Genomic DNA, 22587 nt, shown 5'->3' on the forward strand with positions numbered 1-22587 from the left:
TACACTTGTTTAGAATCGTTCTTATTGTACTTTCAGAAAATCCGACATTTTCTATGAAATCGTTTGAAGCCTTGCTTTGAAAATCATGGATATATGTGTGCATGTCGTTACTTTTGTTCATCCTTATAAGGAATGATTTTTGAAAAGTAGTTAAATTTATAAAGGCGAGCTGTGTTCGAGAATAGTTCTTTTGAATAGTAATAGTCAACCGTTTCCAGAAAATCCCTTATTTTCAAAAAGAGAATATGGTTGAAAATCTTGTTCTTCTTATCGAGTAAGATTGAGTGTGCGTTCTAGTTTATCGTTATCGAAATCGTAGAAAATCTTTTTCTCCAGAAAATCCTATATTTTCTGCTATAAAATATTCGTAAGTTCTATTTCCAACTGTGTACATGTGTGGGTTAGTTTATCGTTTTCAAAATCGTTTACAAACGTTTTCCATAAAGTCCTACGCTTTTTAATTTGTAAAATAGCAGTATTTAGACTCTATACTTGTTAGGTGAAAGAATCAACATGGCGATTGTGGACATTCTACGCAATGAAAAAGGACAATCAACGCAACAAATGCGGATCATCACTTATCATGTATAGTACAGTCAACACAACGTGCCAAAATTTATTTATGAGGTTTTTCCTTACATAAATTTCTAGATGACATAACATATTGTTGTGAGTCGTTATAACCATACTAATATGGCGGAAGCCTGTTTTGGCGTTTCTCAGGCACCCTCGTTTTGGAAAAGACATTTGTCACCCTAGACTGGCATGTCTAGCTGTAGCGAACATCGAAGTTGCGGGGTGTCAACCCCGTATAGATCTATACACATTTTCCCTCTTCCCCTCTAGGAGACTCTGACTATAACTCCTTACAGGACTTTAGACGTACACTAATATTTTTATATTTAGGTACTTTTGAAATTTGTCTGACTAGAATATTAACAACCTTTTGAGCAATCGTTAGAGATCCATTATTTGTTAGATAAATAATGAAATTCGTACTCATTGAATAGAAATATCGTTCTCGTTCCATATCGTTGATTATGCTCGTTAACTGGGTGCTCGTGTTCGTTCCTTTTCGTTTATTGAAAAATAAGCCATTTTAGTCAAGAGAAAAAGTGTCAAGTTATAAATTGTATAAATTTATAACTGCAGGTTATGACAAACATTTTCTGTTTTATGACATATAGAACATTACTTATGTTCTTGGAGGTTTTACGACAGCAGTTTATGACATGTAAATATTTTTGTCATGAAAACTCTGTTTTCGTATATTTTCCTTGTTAAAATTATTTATATTAAATATTTATAAATAATCACAAATAGTTTGTTAATCTGGTAAAAAGTCATGAATAGGACATAACATTCCAAGATAACCCTTGTATTTATGTTTGTCCAAAAATGATCTAAAATATTAATATTTCCATACTTTAATCATTTTCCAAAATATTTTGTCCAACAACTTGTTTAAGCAAATTTTAAAATAAATCCTTATAGTTGTTGTTCTAAAATTTCGTGACTTATACTTGGTAACATACTAGTTCTTGATTCCAAACGTGATTTGTGAGATATAATCCAAACTCTTGAGACTTAACCAAAATCTCGAGTTTTTGGACTATTTACAAGAGTTTTCATACTTAAACACATGTAAGATGGCATGCATACACAATAAGCAACTAAATCATGATTTATACAAAGACTTTGACTTGTATTCTCCCCCAAAAACAATATTAATCTCGAAAAAGTAGGGGTATGAAGCTCGTCTTGAGTTAGTTTTGTGGGTGATTTGATGAAGTGTTAAGGAGCTTCCAAATTCCAACACTTGAAAGGTTCTTTGAACTTTAGAATATCCTAAGAATAACTTTATTTGTAAATATAATGAAATCTTAGGAATAATGTGGAGAATAATTAGTCAAAGAAGATGAAACACTTACAAAAATTTGGCAATTTTCCTTGAAGGAGTGGGACTTGAAGCTTGAAGGAGTTGAGAGTACTCTTAGAAGTTTACTGGATGTGAAAGTGAGAAGTAGAATTATGGGGAGGAAATGAGGGAGTTCACGTATTCAAGAAGGAGGGGATAAGGGTGACATGACACTTGCTTGGAGGACTGGTGTACAATGCTTGGTTACCCATGGATATTTTGTGTTTAACTGGGATTGCATGGGAAATGAAGAATTTGCATCACATCATAAAGTCAACCCTTATCTTCTTAGAATCCCTTAAAAATCTTGGGTATTATTTTATATAAATATGTTTAAAATAATCAATTTTGGCATAAATTAGGGGTTTAAGGGGTCTAAAATATGAAAAACACGAGTTTGGAGGAATTCCCGACGTCAAAATGCCTCAAAATGAAGAAAAAGTTTGAAATGGACAAAAATCCGGAGTGGAGGCTTGTTCCTGCGAGGGTCCGAAGTACTTAGAGAAGTTCTGGAGCCTCTCAGCAAAAATCCGGAGTCATTCCCAAGATTCTGGAGTCAACAGGCAAGTTCCGAAGCTGCAAGCGAAGCCTGGAGGTCCGGACCGGAGATGCGAAGGCTGGCTAGAACTTCTGAAGTAGTCTTAAGCGATGTCTTCTGGAGCGAGGCTTATTCCGGAGTCACTCTTCCGGACTTGCGAGATTGACCAAAACAAGAGGAGTTCCGAAGTGACTAGGGTATTCTGGCCAAGAGGGTCCTTTTGGGTTTTCTCCTTCGATTTTGGGCTGTTTTCGACCGAGGAAGGTACATAGAGAGATTTGGAAGAGATTTCACATACTTGGAGAGATTTGGGAGAGATTTCACATACTTGGAGAGATTTGGGAGAGATTTCACATACTTGGAGAGATTTCACATACTTGGAGAGATTTGGGAGAGATTTCACATACTTGGAGAGATTTGGAAGAGATTTCATATACTTGGAGAGATTTCATATACTTGGAGAGATTTCACATACTTGGAGAGATTTGGGAGAGATTTCACATACTTGGAGAGATTTGGGAGAGATTTGAGATACATGGAGAGATTTGCATTTTATATTTTCATGGTCCATTAGGAACCATAAAGTATACTTCTAATGTGTTAGCACGAGTCTCACCATATTTATTGCTTAATGAGGACGGAATTTCCTAGCCAAAATGCTAGTTGTGACAGTAAGTCAGTCATACATGTCTTGGTCTTAGACCATTAACAAAACAATAATTTTAGAGATGGACTAACATTTCATTCAATTTGGTGAAATTTATGTATGACAAAGATCCAAACTATTTTATAAACTTGTTTCACATAATAGTAACACTAAGTTACAAATATGAGTTCATCAAATAACTCAGATTCATATTGTTACTATCATGTAAAACAAATTTACAATATTGTTGAATCCTCGTCAGGCATAAATTTCACCAAGTTGAATGAAAAGATGGTCAATCTCCACAATTGTTGCTTTGTAAAAGGTGTGGTTGAAAACCAAGACAGGTATGACCGATTGATGGTGTTCATATGATAACAATAACATCATTAGTTTGCATTTTCGTAGTAGCAGCTGATTTGGGGAGGTACATCTTTTATATTGGTTCTACAACATTGATATTGTTGTTGGACACTAGTATTGCAATGTACATACATTATACGAAGCAACTAAGTATGCAAACATTTCCCCTTTTGTAACATATAATGTCTTCTTTGGTGTCAAAGGGCATCAAAGAACATTGACAAGTCTTGTCGGCGTTGGTCTGCTCACTATGAATGTCATTTTTAATATTTACATGTAGTTTAAATTTGGCCTTATTGAGAGTATAGGAAATGTCTTTTTGCTTTTATACTTCTTAATTCCAATGGTTATCTATGATTACGTTGTTAATTTTTCATCTTGTACGTATCCTTCTCCACATGAAGAACAGTGCTCGGATCGACTCCACTTTTTAGTCTAGATCAAGATGATTTGTGTCACATCATGACTTGTTCGCTAGATCCGGCTCTCAGAGCGGTGTATCTGCTGAAGCAGAACTTTAGTTTGTCTTCTTTCGGTGACACGTAATTTGTCTGAGTGTTTGGGTGTGTCGAAGTTCTAGCAATTCTAATTAATGTACAAAGTTCTATGAAATGAAATACCAATTTTCAAAAAAAGAGTCAATCTGAACACCATTTTTTATGCGGAAGACACATACATGATGGAATTTTAACCGTGTAAGCATAAATAATCATTAGTATGAAGAAGTAAAACAACAAAAAAAAACCTTTGCTATACAATCAATAAGGTCGGATTTAAGCTCCAGATAAGTATTAAAAATGACATGTATAGTAAGCAAACCAACATCAGCAAAACTTGTCAATGTTGTTTTGTTGTCCTTTGACACCAAGGAATGCATTAGATATGCCAAAATGGGAACAAAAAGGGCTATGTTTGCATACTTAGCTGCTTCGTCCAATGTATTATACATTACAGTAGTAGTGTCCAATAACAATAACAATGTCGCGGGAACCAGTATAAGAGATATACTATTTAATGAGAAACATCTGGTCGAAACCGGTATCACTTTTGGCGGAAAGACCTCCCAAAATCAGTTGAATTTAGGAGAATGAAAACTAATGATGCTATTGCTATCATGTATCCCACGAACATGGTAAGTCGATCATACATGTCTTGGTCTTCAACAACATCATTAACAAAAAAATAGTTTAAGAGATGGACCGGTGTTTCATTCAATTTGGTGAAATTTATGTCTGACGAAGATCCAAACTATTTTGTAAACTTGTTTCACACTATAGTCACACTAACTTAAAAATATGAATTCATCAAATAACTGAAATTCAGATTGTTACTATCATGTGAAACAAGTTTACAAATTTTTTGAATAGTCGTCGGGCTGAAATTTCACCCAATTGAATGAAGCGATGGTCAATCTCTACAATTATTGTTTTGTAAAAGGTGTTGTTGAAACCAAGACAGGTATGACCGATTTATGGTGTTCGTAAGATTCACGATTACAATAACATCATGAGTTTGCATTTTACTAATAGCAGCTGATTTGTGGAGGTGTTTCCCTCAAAAGAGATACTTGTTTTGGACCACATAATTTCTCCTTCAATTGTACATTTTTATATTGGTTATGCGACATTGATATTGTTGTTGGAAACTAATATTGTAATGTACAATACATTGCACGAAGCAGCTAAGTATGCAAACATTTCCCCTTTTATCTCTATTTAAAAAACATATAATATCTTCTTTGGTGTCAAAGGGCATCAAAGAACATTGACAAGTCATGTCAGCGTTGGCCTGCTCATTATGAATGTCATTTTTAATATTTACATGGAGTTTAAATTCGGCCTTATTGAGAGTATAGGAAATGTCTTTTTGTTTTTATACTTCTTAATTCCAATGATTATCTATGCTTACGTTGTTAAAATTTCATCTTGTACGTATCCTTCTCCACATGAAGAACAGTGCTCAGATCGACTCCACTTTTTAGTCTAGATCAAGATGATTTGTGTCACATCATGACTTGTTCGCTAGATCCGGCTCTCAGAGCGGTGTATCTGCTGAAGCAGAACTTTAGTTTGTCTTCTTTCGGTGACACGTAATTTGTCTGAGTGTTTGGGTGTGTCGAAGTTCTAGCAATTCTAATTAATGTACAAAGTTCTATGAAATGAAATACCAATTTTCAAAAAAAGAGTCAATCTGAACACCATTTTTTATGCGGAAGACACATACATGATGGAATTTTAACCGTGTAAGCATAAATAATCATTAGTATGAAGAAGTAAAACAACAAAAAAAAACCTTTGCTATACAATCAATAAGGTCGGATTTAAGCTCCAGATAAGTATTAAAAATGACATGTATAGTAAGCAAACCAACGTCAGCAAAACTTGTCAATGTTGTTTTGTTGTCCTTTGACACCAAGGAATGCATTAGATATGCCAAAATGGGAACAAAAAGGGCTATGTTTGCATACTTAGCTGCTTCGTCCAATGTATTATACATTACAGTAGTAGTGTCCAATAACAATAACAATGTCGCGGGAACCAGTATAAGAGATATACTATTTAATGAGAAACATCTGGTCGAAACCGGTATCTCTTTTGGCGGAAAGACCACCCAAAATCAGTTGAATTTAGGAGAATGAAAACTAATGATGCTATTGCTATCATGTATCCCACGAACATGGTAAGTCGATCATACATGTCTTGGTCTTCAACAACATCATTAACAAAAAAATAGTTTAAGAGATGGACCGGTGTTTCATTCAATTTGGTGAAATTTATGTCTGACGAAGATCCAAACTATTTTGTAAACTTGTTTCACACTATAGAAACACTAAGTTAAAAATATGAATTCATCAAATAACTGAGATTCAGATTGTTACTATCATGTGAAACAAGTTTACAAATTTGTTGAATCATCATCGGGCATGAATTTCACCCAACTGAATGAAACGATGGTCAATCTATACATATATTGTTTTGTAAAATGTGTTGTTGAAACCAAGATAGGTATGACCGATTTATGGTGTTCATAAGATTCATGATTACAATTACATCATTAGTTTGCATTTTACTAATAGCAGCTGATTTGGGGAGGTGTTTCCCTCAAAAGAGATACTTGTTTTGGACCAGATAATTTCTCCTTCAATTGTACATTTTTATATTGGTTATGCGACATTGATATTGTTGTTGGAAACTAGTATTGTAATGTACAATATATTGCACGAAGCAGCTAAGTATGCAAACATTTCCCCTTTTATATCTATTTTAAAAACATATAATATCTTCTTTGGTGTCAAAGGGCATTAAAGAACATTGACAAGTCTTGTCAGTGTTGGTCTGCTCATTATGAATGTCATTTTTAATATTTACAAGGAGTTTAAATTCGGCCTTATTGAGAGTATAGGAAATGTCTTTTTGCTTTTAGACTTCTTAATTCCAATGATTATCTATGCTTACGTTCTTAAAATTTCATCTTGTACGTATCCTTCTCCACATGAAGAACAATGCTCGGATCGACTCCAATTTTTAGCCTAGATCAAGATTATTTGTGTCACATCATGACTTGTTCGCTAGATCCGGCTCCCAGAGCGGTGTATCTGCTGAAACAGAACTTTAGTTTGTCTTCTTTCGGTGATACGTAATTTGTCTGAGTGTTTGGGTGTGCCGAAGTTCTAGCAATTCTAATTAATGTACAAAGTTCTATGAAATGAAATACCAATTTTCAAAAATAGAGTCAATCCGAACACCATTTTTTATGCGGAAGACACATACATGATGGAATTTTAACCGTGTAAGCATAAATAATCATTAGTATGAAGAAGTAAAACAACAAAAAAAAAACCTTTGCTATATAATCAATAAGGTCGGATTTAAGCTCCAGATAAGTATTAAAAATGACATGTATAGTAATCAAACCAACGTCGGCAAAACTTGTCAATGTTGTTTTGTTGTCCTTTGACACCAAGGAATGCATTAGATATGCCAAAATGGGGACAAAAAGGTCTATGTTTGCATACTTAGCTGCTTCGTCCAATGTATTATACATTATAGTAGTAGTGTCCAATAACAATAACAATGTCGCGGGAACCAGTATAAGAGACGTACTATTTAATGAGAAACATCTGGTCGAAATCGGTATCTCTTTTGGCGGAAAGACCTCCCAAAATCAGTTGAATTTAGGAGAATGAAAACGAATGATGCTATTGCTATCATGCATCCCACGAACATGGTAAGTCGATCATACATGTCTTGGTCTTCAACAACATCATTAACAAGATAATAGTTTAAGAGATGGACCGGTGTTTCATTCAATTTGGTGAAATTTATGTTTGACGAAGATCCAAACTATTTTGTAAACTTGTTTCACACTATAGAAACACTAAGTTAAAAATATGAATTCATTAAATAACTGAGATTCAGATTGTTACTATCATGTGAAACAAGTTTACAAATTTGTTGAATTGTCGTCGGGCATGAATTTCACCCAACTGAATGAAACGATGGTCAATCTCTACATATATTGTTTTGTAAAATGTGTTGTTGAAACCAAGACAGGTATTACCGATTTATGGTGTTCGTAAGATTCATGATTACAATTACATCATTAGTTTGCATTTTACTAATAGCAGCTGATTTGGGGAGGTGTTACCCTAAAAAGAGATACTTGTTTTGGACCAGATAATTTCTCCTTCAATTGTAAATTTTTATATGGGTTATGCGACATTGATATTGTTGTTGGAAACTAGTATTGTAATGTACAATAGATTGTACGAAGCAGCTAAGTATGCAAACATTTCCCTTTTTGTCCCTATTTTAAAACATCTAATGTCTTCTTTGGTGTCAAAGGGCATCAAAGAACATTGAAAAGTCTTGCTGGCGTTCGTCTGCTCATTATGAATGTCATTTTTAATATTTACATGGAGTTTAAATCCGACCTTATTGAGAGTATAGTAAATGTCTTTTTGCTTTAATACTTCTTAATTCCAATGATTATCTATGCTTGCATTGTTAAAATTTCATCTTGTACTTATCCTTCTCCACATGAAGAACAGTGCTCGGATCGACTCCACTTTTTAGTCTAGATCTAGATGATTTGTGTCAGATCATGACTTGTTCGCAAGATCCGGCTCTCAGAGCGGTGTATATTATGAAGTAGAACTTTAGTTTGTCTTCTTTCGGTGATACATAGTTTGTCTGAGTGTTTGGGTGTGTTGAAGTTCTAGCGATTCTAATTAATGTAAAAAGTTATTTGAAATGAAATACCAATTTTCAAAAATAGAGTCAATCCGAGCACCATTTTTTATGCGGAGGACACATACATGATGTAATTTTAACCGTGTAAGCATAAATAAACATTAGTATGAAGAAGTAAAACAACAAAAAAAAAACCTTTGCTATACAATCAATAAGGTCGGATTTAAGCTTTAGATAAGTATTAAAAATGACATGTATAGTAAGCAAACCAACGCCGGAAAAACTTGTCAATGTTCTTTTGTTGTCCTTTGACACCAAGGAATACATTCGATATGCCAAAATGGGGACAAAAAGGGCTATGTTTGCATATTTAGCTGCTTCTTCTAATGTATTATACATTACAGTAGTAGTGTCCAATAGAAATAACAATGTCGCGGGAACCAGTATAAGAGATGTACTATTTAATGAGAAATATCTGGTCGAAATCGGTATCTCTTTTGGTGGAAAGACCTCCCCAAATCAGTTGAAATTAGGAGAATGAAAACTAATGATGCTACTGCTATCATGCATCCCAAGAACATGGTAATTCAACCATACATGTCTTGGTCTTCAACCACATCATTAACAAAACAATAGTTTTAGAGATGGACGTGTGTTTCATTCAATTTGGTGAAATTTATGTCTGACGAAGATCCAAACTATTTTGTAAACTTGTTTCACACATAGTAACACTAAGTTAAAAATATGAATTCATCAAATAACTGAGATTCAGATTGTTACTATCATGTGAAACTAGTTTACAAATTTGTTGAATCGTCGTCGAGCATAAATTTCACCCAATTGAATGAAACGATGGTCAATCTCTACAATTATTGTTTTGTAAAAGGGGTTGTTGAAACCAAGACATGTATGATCGATTTATGGTGTTAGTAAGATTCATGATTACAATAACATCATTAGTTTGCATTTTAATAATAGCATCTGATTCGGGGAGGCGTTTCCCTCAAAAGAGAAACTTGTTTTGGACCAGATAATTTCTCCTTCAATTGTACATTTTTATATTGGTTATGCGACATTGATACTGTTGTTAGAAACTAGTATTGTTATGTACAATACATTGTATGAAGAAGCTAAGTATGCAAACATTTCCCCTTTTGTCCCTATTTTAAAACATATAATGTCTTCTTTGGTGTCAAAGGTCATCAAAGAACATTGACAAGTCTTGTCGGCGTTGGTCTGCTCATTATGAATGTCATTTTTAATATTTACATGGAGTTTAAATCCGGCCTTATTGAGAGTAGAGGAAATGTCTTTTTTCTTTTATACTTCTTAATTCCAATGATTATCTATGCTTATGTTGTTAAAATTTCATCTTGTACGTATCATTCTCCACATGAAGAACAATGCTCGGATCGACTCCACTTTTTAGTCTAGATGTAGATGTTTTGTGTCAGATCATGACTTGTTCACTAGATCCGGCTCTCAGAGCGGTGTATGTGCTGAAGCATAACTTTAGTTTGTCTTCTTTCGGTGATACGCAATTTGTCTGAGTGTTTGGGTGTGTCGAAGTTCTAGATATTTTAATTAATGTACAAAGTTCTTTGAAATGAAATACCAATTTTCAAAAATTGAGTCAATCCGAGCACCATTTTTTATGCGGAAGAAACATACATGATGGGATTTTAACCATGTAAGCATAAATAATCGTTAGTATGAAGAAGTAAAACAACAACAAAAAAAACTTTGCTATACAATCAATAAGGTTGGATTTAAGCTCCAGATAAGTATGAAAAATGACATGTATAGTAATCAAACCAACGTCGGCAAAACTTGTCAATGTTTTTTTGTTGTCCTTTGATACCAAGGAATGCATTAGATATGCCAAAATGGGGACAAAAAGTGCTATGTTTTCATACTTAGCTTCTTCGTCCAATGTATTATACATTACAGTAGTAATGTCCAATAACAATAACAATGTTGCGGGAACCAGTATAAGAGACGTACTATTTAATGAGAAATATATGGTCGATATTAGTATCTCTTTTGGCGGAATAACCTCCCCAAATTAGTTGAATTTAGGAGAATGAAAACTAATGATGCTACTGCTATCATGCATCTCACGAACATGGTAAGTCAATCATACATGTCTTGGTCTTCAACCACATCATTAACAAAATAATAATTTTAGAGATGGACCGGTGTTTCATTCAATTTGGTGAAATTTATGTGTGAAGAAGATCGAAACTATTTTATAAACTTCTTTCACACTATATTAACACTAAATTAAAAATATGAATTCATCAAATAACTGAGATTCAGATTGTTACTATCATGTGAAACAAGTTTACAAAATTGTTGAATCGTCGTCGGGCATAAATTTCACCCAATTGAATGAAACGATGGCCAATCTCTACAATTATTTTTTTTTGTAAAAGGTGTTGTTGAAATTAAGACAGGTATGACCGATTTATTGTGTTCATAAGATTCAAGATTACAATAACATCATTAGTTTGCATTTTACTAATAGCAGATGATTTGGGGAGGTGTTTCCCTAAAAAGAGATGCTTGTTACGGACCATATAATTTCTCCTTCAATTATACATTTTCATATTGGTTCTGCGACATTGATATTGTTGGTGGAAACTAGTATTGTAATGTACAATACATTGTACGAAGCAGCTAAGTATGCAAACATTTCCCGTTTTCTCCTTATTTTAAAACATATAGTGTCTTCATTGGTGTCAATGGGCATAAAAGAACATTGACAAGTCTTGTCGGCGTTGATCTGCTCACTATGAATGTCATTGTTAATATTTATATGGATCTTAAATTGGGGCTTATTGAGAGTATAGCAAATGTGTTTTTGGTTTATACTTCTTAATTCTAATGATTATCTATGCTTACGTTGTTAAAATTTAATCTTGTAAGTATCCTTCTCCGCATGAAGAACAGTGCTCGAATCGACTCCTTTTTTAGTCAAGATCTAGACGATTTGTGTTAGATCATGACTTGTTCACTATATCCGGCTCTTAGAGTGGTGTATCTGCTGAAGCAGAACTTTAGTTTGTCTTCTTTCGGTGATACGTAGTTTGTCTGAGTGTTTGGGTGCGTCGAATTTCTAGCGATTCTAATTAATGTACAAAGTTCTTTGAAATGAAATACCAATTTTCAAAAATAGACTCGATCCGAGCACCATTTTTTATGCGGAGGACACATACATAGAATTGACAGTTGGAGCAACATTCTTTCTGCTATCTTTTCAGACAGTGAGGTGAGTTTTTCTTACTGTAACTGCGGGTCGAAGGCACCAATGTCGGCCCAGTAGATTGTTACTATGGTTTAGAATGTTGTTATGTTGTGGTGATCTGTTAAGATCTGCATGGTTATATATTACTGTTATATGTTTTATCTGTTGCATATGTCGACATAGTGTGGTTTGGGTTGAGGCTTTACTTCTATGTGCGTAAGCCGGCAGACTTGGGCATTCCAGTCCGATGGCTAATTGAGTCGAGGCAATCCAATCCGATGACTGTGGGTCGGGGGTAATCCAACCCGTTGGTTGTGGACCCGAGGGTAATTTAGTCCAATGATTGTGGACCCAACATGCATGTTTGTATATAATTTGTTACGTGGGGTATTTTGGGGAGACTCACTTAGCTTTAGCTTACAGTTTAAGTTTTATGTTTTAGGTACTTCAGATGATCGTGGGAAAGCAAATGTGTGATCGTCCACATTTGTTCTGATTTTATGATATTTGATTTTGGGATACTCAGATTCATTATTATTACTTTTGAGAATTATGTTTTGTAAAAAATTATGACTTTTGGTTAGATTTTAAAAATGAAAATTTTACCTTGATTTTTGGGATGTTACAGTATGATTGGAAGAATTGATTCCACACATTGAGATTAGAGAAATTGTCTGTAGGAGTGGAGAGGGAAGTTTGCAAGTGGTCATCATGAAGTGCACATCCCTGCAATACTCAGACTCAAGCCATCAGGCCACTTAGGTCTGCACCAAATCTAGAATCATCCTCATCCGGGCAACCATAGCTATAATATCGATAGAGATGAAATCATGCTACAAACAAACCATAGCATCATACCACACTATCTACTATCTACCAACTCCTCATAAACCTCTTCGACTCTTACTGATCCTGTACGGATCTTGTGCTTCCGATAGTATGGGCCCATACTACCTTCCGCATATATTTGTACTCGTTCCAAGAACTGTCTCAAAGTTTCCTAGTGAATACTTACTACCAAATGTTCTGACCACATAAAGGGGTGCTCACCTGAGCACACACTGCTAATCTTCTTAGACTCTCATTATAGGATCCTTATCACGTGTATTCCTACGCTAGCGTATTCTAACACTTTTCCCAGATCATTAGGAATCCCATTACATCCTGCTATCCCGTTGGGGGACAAAAACTTCTATCATTGTCAACTAACTATTTTATGAATACTAACTACATGCCACTAGAATTAAAAAGTACTTCGACTGAAAGATCTTGCACTACAAGGGTTGGACTTAAACATGAGTGTGCAATAGAGAAAAATCTAACAATATGAGACTATCTAATCCTAGGAGCATGCAATCCCAATGCATTTTCTTAACAATGAATTAATATCGATACATGTCTCAAGCAAATCAATAGTCAAGTAGCTAATCAAACATGCAGTTCTAGCACACTATCCCTGAAAAGATCCTTAGTCTATCCACTAGAATGTATAATCATGACAAGAGACCTACAAACTACCTATATAGAACTAATTAGATCTTTAAAATATAAGCATGTACTTATTTGCATATAATCATCAACTAAGGCATCTAATTTAGCTTCATCACATAAATCAGCACATAACATGCCATATAAAAATTCTAAAAAAACTCAAGAAATGATAATCATGATGATTCACATCCAAAAATGGAAGATTATATGACTACAAACTCTAAAAACTCAATATAAGCACATTGAAGACATAGTCACAACAGTGGCATAACTACAACATATGACTGAAGGTTCGTATTGATCGGATACACTCAAGTATGAATAATGAATGAAAAACAAACAAAACAAAGAGTACATAAAAGCAAAAGAACAAGGATCATCACAAAAATGTTTTCACTAAGAAAAGGTTCTCACAAAGAGAACATTCTCACAAAGTGAGGCACCAAGCTCTATTAGGGTTTAACCCTAATAGTATACTATATACGATTACAGAAACGGAGATCCCACTATTTTAGGGATATATTCTAATATATGTAAAGTCTGATACTGATCACTAGGATTACGGATCAGATATCTATTCTATAATCACATAGTATATTTACCTAATATACAAAGTATCAATCTAATATACAAAATGATCACTAAAATCATGAGGATCATGTTGTCATTGATGAAGTTGTTGATGGACAACGTGTTATGTGTATGACTCATCAGATCATAAGGTGTGGCTTTACAATCTCCCCTTATCTGATGATGTCAAAACTAATCTTCAAAGGAGTCATCAAAATCGTCATTGGAGAACTTTTCACCTTCTGTCAAAATCTCAGGTTTCAACTACTTAAATTCATCAAGATGATGATCAAGCAAATGTTTACTAAGTTCAAGAGAGATCATCACATGATAGACTCATTCTAGTTATTTATGATGCATGTCGTCCAAACAAAGATAAAACATATGCTCAGTGGGAGCAGCAGGAAGATCGTCAGTGTGTTGAAAGCGCATTTGATTTTGACTATCAAGGTAGAAGATACCATGATTTGGTTCCCAAATGAACATGTGTTGAACTGGATCAACACCCACTGGCAGTTTGTTTTTTATGTAGACATTACCATACGGAAGGAGGAACTTAGTTTACTTGGACATTCTGGGCTTGCTTGTTCTATCTGAGGTGGATGGTTGAGATTGATCAGCTGAAGGCACTAAGTTCAACTTCGTAACTTTGTTAACCAATTGTTGAATTGCCAATTTTACCTCTTGATCATGAACACCTTTATTTTTTGAAATTATCTATTAAATTTGGATCCACTCGTTGTAGCCGTATTTAACTAACTCACGATAAAAAACAATTTCAGTATATTCATACTCTGCCTTCTTCCTGACCATATGAATTTTGAGCGATTCATCCTTGGGTTTGGAGCACCTTACCTTGATGATGGGCTCAGGTTTATATCTTCGAGCTAGAACATCTCCTAATTTCTTCCTGTCAATTCGATCATTCAAATCGGAAACCCTGTTTCGTTTGGCAACATCGATATTGAAATGTTGAATATTTGTCTCTTGAACATTAATCTTTTCATCAGCTGATGCAAGGATTTGAACAAGTTTGATGGATTGATGTTTATCTCTTCTTTTTCAAACTGAAGCATTATCCTCGAGCATGATTTCTTTAACCTCCTCAATGGTCATTTGCCAGTTCTCATCCAATTCTTCCAAATCAGTCGTGAATTTGCTTTTCTTGGAAGAAGGAGGGGTTGAAGAACCACCAGCAGTTGAGGTACTTCATGCTTTAGCATCATTTTCTCCCTTGAGAAGGAAGCCTTTCTTTTTCTTGGATTAAGCTTATCATCATCAGACTCAATGTCACTGTGAGTTCCATGAGGAATCTCCCCCTTAGAAAATGCATCAAGATAAACAAGACTGAGAGGGATAGTCGGACTAGCAGTCTGTGTCATGAAGTCCATATCAAGAAACCCTTCATAATCATCATTATTAGTCTCAGACTGATCATTATCAGCTTCCGGCTTAGGTTAATCATCACTCACTGGTTCAGGGATAACAACCACTACTCCTTGATTGTCCTCCCTTTCCGATTCAGACAGTTCAGGCTGAAATGGAATTGCAGACATCATCACCAGTTCTTGATTCTCCTCCTTTTTGGCATCATCAGTTTGGGGATGGGATTTATAAGGTGGAGAGGGAGTGCGAGGAGGGGGGGTTAGATGGTGGCTATGGAGGATTATTACCAGATCGTGGTGGTGGATGTGGTTGATCATTGTCTGGAGAGCTAAGGGGAGTGTCTTCAACCATCTCATAATCATTATCAATCAGAGCCATTATACGTTTGATGTCAGCCAAATCACTCTCAACTTTGGTTAGTCTGTCTCCAAGTAACTGAGTTATTTGAACCAATAAGGAGAGCTGAGAGAGCACAATCGTTTGGAAGTCGGAACTAGACTCCCCCTGAAAGTTAGCAGTAGGTTGTAGAGGAGTTTGAAGTGGAAAGATAGTTGCAGCTTGAGGAGGAGGAAATACTAGACTTAAAGAAATTACAGCTTGAATCAGTGGATCAATGGTTTCCACTAGAGGTGGGGATGATTTGCACTGTGTGATATCTTCTGCAGAAGGAGTTATTGAAGAAGGAGACGACGAAGGAAAACAAATGTGCTGGTTTAATCTTGGGGGAGAGTTAATGGTCATTCCCTGAGCAGAAGCCTCTCCCATATCAGTGTCTGGTGTGTCAGCATCAACATCAGATTCATCTTTTTCATCATCAACATCATCCTTTTCATTAGAGTTAGGGGATTCAACTGTTGGATTAAGGTGTCTAAACCAATAGCTAAATTGGTATATTCTTGAATTAGAAGCAAAGTCATTTTTGGGTTGCCCTCAAAACTAGTAAACTAATTAGAATGACAGTGGGAGATATAGGATAATTTGTTAGTTTATTATATGAATAATAAACTAATTGGGGATTGAAATATATGATTTATTAATATGTAGTATATGATTAATATATTAATTAGAAATAGTAATGATTAATTGATTAATTAGAATTAATTTGGATTTAATTCTAGGATTAATCATTCAATGACTCTTTGGTTTCCATGAGAGTTTCCTTAAGCAAGTATAAATAGGAAACCATGGGTGCCTGTTTCGACATACCTTTACTTGCTTTCATAGAGCCAAATTTATGCTCTAGTCTCCTCTCTCCTCAAGTCTTCTTGCTACTAGAGTTTTGGGTACAAGCCATTGGAGGCATCCATTCATTTGGTGCTAGCTTTCCAAGATTTAGAAGGATTCTATTTTGATTATTTACAGTAATAATCAAAAGGTATGTAACCCTAATTTTATGTATGAATTTCGATTTCATAGCCTCTCTCCTAGGGTTTTCTTGATATTCATAGTTAGTTGCTATCAATAGAAAAAACATAGACCCATTCTAGGTTGCATGTGAACTTAAGGATTTAAGTGTTTTTTCCGCCACATGTAATTTCTGTTTATAACCTAGAAAACCCATCATCAACTTCATAAGGATTTGTGACCCAATCCTCCATCCACTGAGTAAGATGTGTATCTCCTTCAATGGGACTGACATTGATAATCTTTGATGAGAGAACTAGAAATTGTATGAAGACTCCATGGTTGACAATGTAACCCTCTCCAGTACGAGCTAGAATTAATGCAAGCTAATGAGGATATGGAAAGTAGGTTGGCTTTTTGTTCCCAGTGATGCATTCAACCAGTTGATCAAAAAAATTGAGCAAAGTCCAATCTTTTGTTGCAAGCCATGGCATACACAATCCATTGCTCAAACAGGTTCAACTCGTCAAAACTACCAGTCTTATGTCCAAGACACTTGCCAATCACCCCTATCAAATACTTCCACCCAACACAATAACATTGACGAAGGGTATATTTATTTGGATCGCTGTAACAACGTAAATTTTCAAAACAATTTTTCATTTTTAAAACATACTTTCAATCACACAATAATCACAAAAACATAATGTATCCATTGTGTCATAACAAAACTTGTCCCAGAATCTCAATAACATAAACTCCATAAGTGTGTACGGATCACGTCGGCGCCTTCCCGCGATCCTCGCTAGTACCTGAAACACATATCGTAACAATTGTAAGCATAAATGCTTAGTGAGTTCCCCAAAATACCACATACCACACATACGCCTTTCCAGGCCATAACTCTGTAGGATCTTCCGATCCATGTGTCTCAAGGGACTTCCGTCCCGAGTCCCGGTAGACCTTCCGGTCCTACCCGTATCGACCTTCCGGTCCGTAACCTCTTAACCTTCCGGTCCATATCATCCTGACCTTCCGGTCCTTACCATACGTAACATACATAGCACATACATATATATCATCCCGACCTTCCGGTCCTTACCATACATAACATACATAGCACATACATATCACATAACCGCATATAGCACATACATCATAGCATACAAGACCTTTCGGTCACACATAGGTACCCTTCCAGGTACAATATAGTGAGAAGACTCACCTCAATGAAGTCGGATAAACTCTCGTGCTCAACGTCCCGACCTAGCCTCCTCCTCAATAGTGTAGATCTGAACTTGAAAACCCTGGATCCACAGCTCCCTTGACCTCCTCTTGTTGGAAACTACTTCTCTTTTGCTAAAACACACAAGAAATAGTGATTTAGCCTTCCTCTTGCACCACAAACGTTCTCTCTCTCTCTCTAGGGTTTCTCAGGGGTGAAGTGGCCGCAATGGAGGCTATAAAGGCCTTTAAATAGGGCACAGGCCTCGAGAATTAGGGTTTCACTTAACAGCGCGGACTCGCCGAGTCCACGCATCGACTCGTCGAGTCCTTCATTAAATCAGACCAAAAATGCGCGATCCCACTCGGCGAGTCTGAGCACCTACTCGCCGAGTCCCTCTCTAAATTTCAATATAAATACTTAAAATAAGATACCTGGGAATCCGGATGTTACAATTCTCCCCCACTAGAATCAGACTTCGCCCTCGAAGTCCTGCTCGACAAACAACTCTGGATGTTGCTCCCGCATCTCCAACTCCGGCTCCCAGGTCAGCTCGGACCCTTTCCGATGTTGCCACTGGACCTGCACCAGGGGCACTTCCTTGTTCCTCAGAACCTTGATCTTCCGGTCCCGGATCGCGATTGGTCTCTCAGCATAATTCAGGCTCGCATCCACCTGAATATCCTCCAGCGGTACCACCGCCGACTCGTCGGCTATACACTTCCTCAACTGAGACACGTGGAAGGTATCGTGAATCTGGCTCAACTCCGCAGGTAGCTCCAACCGATATGCTACCTTGCCCACCCTCGCGATCACCCTAAATGGCCCGATATACCGGGGCCCCAGCTTGCCCCTCTTCCTGAATCGGATTACTCTTTTCCAAGGAGACACCTTCAGGAGTACGAAGTCTCCAACCTGGAACTCCAGCTCGGATCGTCGCCTATCTGCATAACTCTTCTGACGACTCTGAGCCGTTAATAACCTCTGTCTGACCTGCTGTATCTGCTCTGTCTTCTGAAGCACTATCTCAGTGCTACCCATCACACGCTGCCCTACCTCTCCCCAGCAAATGGGAGTCCGACACCTCCTCCCATACAACAACTCGAAGGGAGGCATACCAATACTCGAATGGTGGCTGTTGTTGTAGGAAAACTCAGCCAACGGCAGATACGTGTCCCAACTTCCCCCGAAGTCCAACACACATGCTCGGAGCATGTCCTCGAGCGTCTGAATCGTCCGCTCACTCTGTCCGTCCGTCTGGGGGTGGTAGGCGGTACTGAAATGCAACCTCGTACCCAACTCCTCGTGGAACTTCTTCCAGAACCTGGAAGTGAAACGTACATCTCGATCTGACACAATCGAGACCGGTACTCCATGACGCGATACCACCTCCCTCACATACAACTCTGCCAACCTCTCAGCAGAAGAGCTCTCCCTGATAGCAAGGAAGTGAGCGCTCTTAGTCAGCCGGTCGACTATCACCCAAATTGCATCGACGCCCCTCGCGGTCCTCGGCAACTTGGTGATAAAATCCATTGAAATATGTTCCCACTTCTACTGGGGAACCTCAAGTGGCTGCAACTTGCCATGCGGACGCTGGTGCTCGGCCTTAACCCTGCGACAGGTCAAACACCTCTCGACAAACCACGCGACATCCCTTTTCATACAGGGCCACCAATAATCTTTCTTCAGGTCCAAATACATCTTAGTGGCCCCGAGATGGATCGAGAACCTCGATCTATGAGCCACCTCCATCAGAATGGTACGTGCCCTGCCTGCATACGGCACCCAAATCCGACCTTGAAAGGTCATCAGCCCTCGACTATCGGTAACGAACTCGGACACATGCCCGATCACCCGCTCCCTCTTGCGGTTCTCCGGTATCACGGCCTCTGCTTGGGCCTCCCGAATGGTGTCCAACACCGGAGTCATCACTGTCAGTCGCATACAAATGTCTCGAATCGGGGCACTCTCCGCCCTACGGCTCAGGGCATCAGCTACAACATTAGCTTTGCCTGGGTGGTACAGGATCTCACAATCGTAATCCTTTACCACGTCCAACCATCTCCTCTGACGCATATTCAGATTGGGCTGATCCATCAAATACTTCAAGCTCTTGTGGTCCGTGTATATGGTACACCGAACCCCATACAAATAGTGACGCCAGATCTTGAGGGCGAACACCACTGCCCCCAACTCCAGATCGTGGGTGGGATACCTCGTCTCATGAGGCTTCAGCTGCCTCGATGCATATGTTATCACATGCCCCCTCTGCATAAGTATTACACCCAACCCTGATATCGATGCGTCACAATACACCACCAAATCCTCCATCCCTTCCGGGAGGGCTAACACAGGGGCTTCGCATAACTTCTGGCGAAGTGTCTCAAACGAGGTCTGCTGCTCCGGACCCCATGAAAAAGCAACACCCTTCCGGGTCAACCTGGTGAGGGGCACGACGATCTTGGAGAAATCTCCGATAGTAGCCGGCCAATCCCAAAAAACTCCTGATCTCGATGGGTGATCTCGGCACTTCCCACCTCATAACCACCTCAATCTTGGCCGGATCGACCAATATCCCATTCTGGTTGACGAGGTGCCCCAAGAACTGGACTTCCCGTAACCAGAACTCGCACTTGGAGAATTTTGCATAAAGCCTCTCCGTCCTCAATACCCTGAGGATCTCTCTCAGATGCTCCTCGTGCTGCTCTCTAGATCTCGAATACACCAGTATATCGTCGATGAACACGATCACTGAACGATCCAACATCGGTCTACACACCCTGTTCATGAGATCCATGAACGTTGCTGGTGCATTGGCGAGCCCAAAAGGCATCACCACGAACTCGTAAGGCCCATAACGAGTCCTGAACGCCGTCTTCTGGATATCCTCATCACGCACTCTCATATGATGATATCCAGACTTCAGATCAATCTTGGAGAACCAAGACGCTCCCTGCAACTGATCGAACAAATCGTCGATCCTCGGTAATGGATAACGGTTCTTGACCGTCAACTTGTTCAACTCCCGGTAATCTATACACATCCGGTGTGAACCATCCTTTTTCTTGACAAAAATTGATCGGTGCTCCCCAAGGGGAACTACTCGGTTTAATAAACCCCTTCCCCAGCAGCTCCTGAAGCTGCGAGGATAACTCCTGCATCTCTGGCGGCGCAAGGCGATAAGGCGCCTTGGCGATAGGCGCTGCCCCCGAAACCAAATCGATGCGGAACTCTACCTGCCTCTCGGGAGGCACACCCGGCAACTCCTCGGGAAAAACATCCGGGAACTCGCGCACTATCGGAACGTCATCTACCGAACTTGGCCTCTCGGCGGCCTCTCGGCGGCCTTTCGTGTGTCCATCACATAGGCTACAAATCCGCTGCAGCCCTGCTGTAAACTCTGTCTCGCTCTGGCAGCCGAACAAAACGCCGACCCACATCGGGTACCCTCGCCGTATACCGTAAGCACTCCCCCACTAGGGTCTCGTATCGTCACCAACTGTCGCTCGCATTCTATAACAGCCCTAAATCGGCTCAACCAATCCATGCCCACTATGACACACACGTCCCCTATCGCTATCGGGACCAGATCTATCGGGAACTCAACACCGAAGATCTCGAGTACACATCCTCGTATCACATCCGTAGCATACACCGCTCGCTCGTCTGCTATGGAAACTCGCAGAGGTCGACTCAACGCCTCTCGTCGGCTACTGATGTGCCGGCTAAACGCTATCGACACAAATGATCGACTCGCACCCGAGTCAAATAACACTAAGGCAGGTACAGAACTCACAAGAAAAGTACCTACGCATATCATAATATAAGCACAATATCTCAACTCTGCATAAATAAATAAGAATACATACCAGCCACTACATCAGGCGCTGCGCGGACCTCCTCCGCTGTCAACTGGAAAGCTCTCCCGCGAGCCTTCGGTGCCTCGGCCTTCGCTGGCCGAACCTCGGTAACCCTAGCAGCAGGGGCAGAATCCTGTGCTGATCCCTGATGTAACTGCGGGCACTCGGCCTTCCGATGGCCAGTCTGGTTGCAATGAAAGCAAACCATAAATCCCTTGGGGAAATCCTTGGTGATATGCCCCTCCTTGCCACATTTGTAGCAAGCACCCGATCGACAGACCCCATCATGTCCCTTGCCGCACTTCCCACAAGTGCGGCCCTTCTGGCCTCCAGACATCGTATCAGCGGACTTTGCCCGCTTGGCTGCCGGCTGAGACTGTGCCAGCCGCCGATCCATCCTCTGAGACTCGGCCTCCTTCCTGGCCTGAGTCTCCAACTCAATCTCCTTCTTCCGGGCATTTGCCTGGAGCTCAGCAAATGTCTGGTAAGTCGAGTTCGACACGAACTCCCGAATATCCCTCCTCAAAACGCCCAAATATCGGCTCATGCGTGCCTGCTCAGTAGACACCTGCTCATGGCAGAACATCGCCCTCTCATGAAACTTCCAAGTAACCATAGTAACCGAATCAGTACCCTGCTTGAGGGTCAAGAACTCCTGAACCAACCGTTCCCTCTCCACCGGGGGAACATACTCGTCTCTGAACATGGTGGTGAACCTCTCCCAGGTCACCGCTGAAATCTCTGCAAGAGTGAAGCTCGCCGTCACGAACTTCCACCAATCCTTCGCTCCCAAGCGAAGCTGGT

General features: G+C 38.9%; 1 long non-coding RNA gene across 20 annotated transcripts in view; it reads left to right on the plus strand.

The window, feature by feature from the left end:
• LOC145165963 (uncharacterized) overlaps positions 1–22587 on the plus strand; it is an 86084-nt gene that overhangs the window by 16821 nt on the left and 46676 nt on the right. Inside the window, exons 6-7 of one of the 20 annotated variants that reach the window (XR_013740268.1) lie at positions 500–627; positions 724–952. The exons of 15 other annotated variants lie outside the window; for them this stretch is intronic. This is a non-coding gene — a long non-coding RNA (uncharacterized LOC145165963). Of the gene's footprint in view, positions 1–499; positions 628–723; positions 953–12346; positions 12367–22587 lie in introns of those variants that run through there. 4 more of the 20 variants (XR_013740273.1, XR_013740280.1, XR_013740283.1 and 1 more) reach the window with 4 other exon arrangements.

The sequence above is a fragment of the Lactuca virosa genome, chromosome 3, assembly GCF_052849685.1.
Source record: "Lactuca virosa cultivar CGN04683 chromosome 3, Lactuca_virosa_CGN04683_v6, whole genome shotgun sequence".
Taxonomy (NCBI): domain Eukaryota; kingdom Viridiplantae; phylum Streptophyta; class Magnoliopsida; order Asterales; family Asteraceae; genus Lactuca; species Lactuca virosa.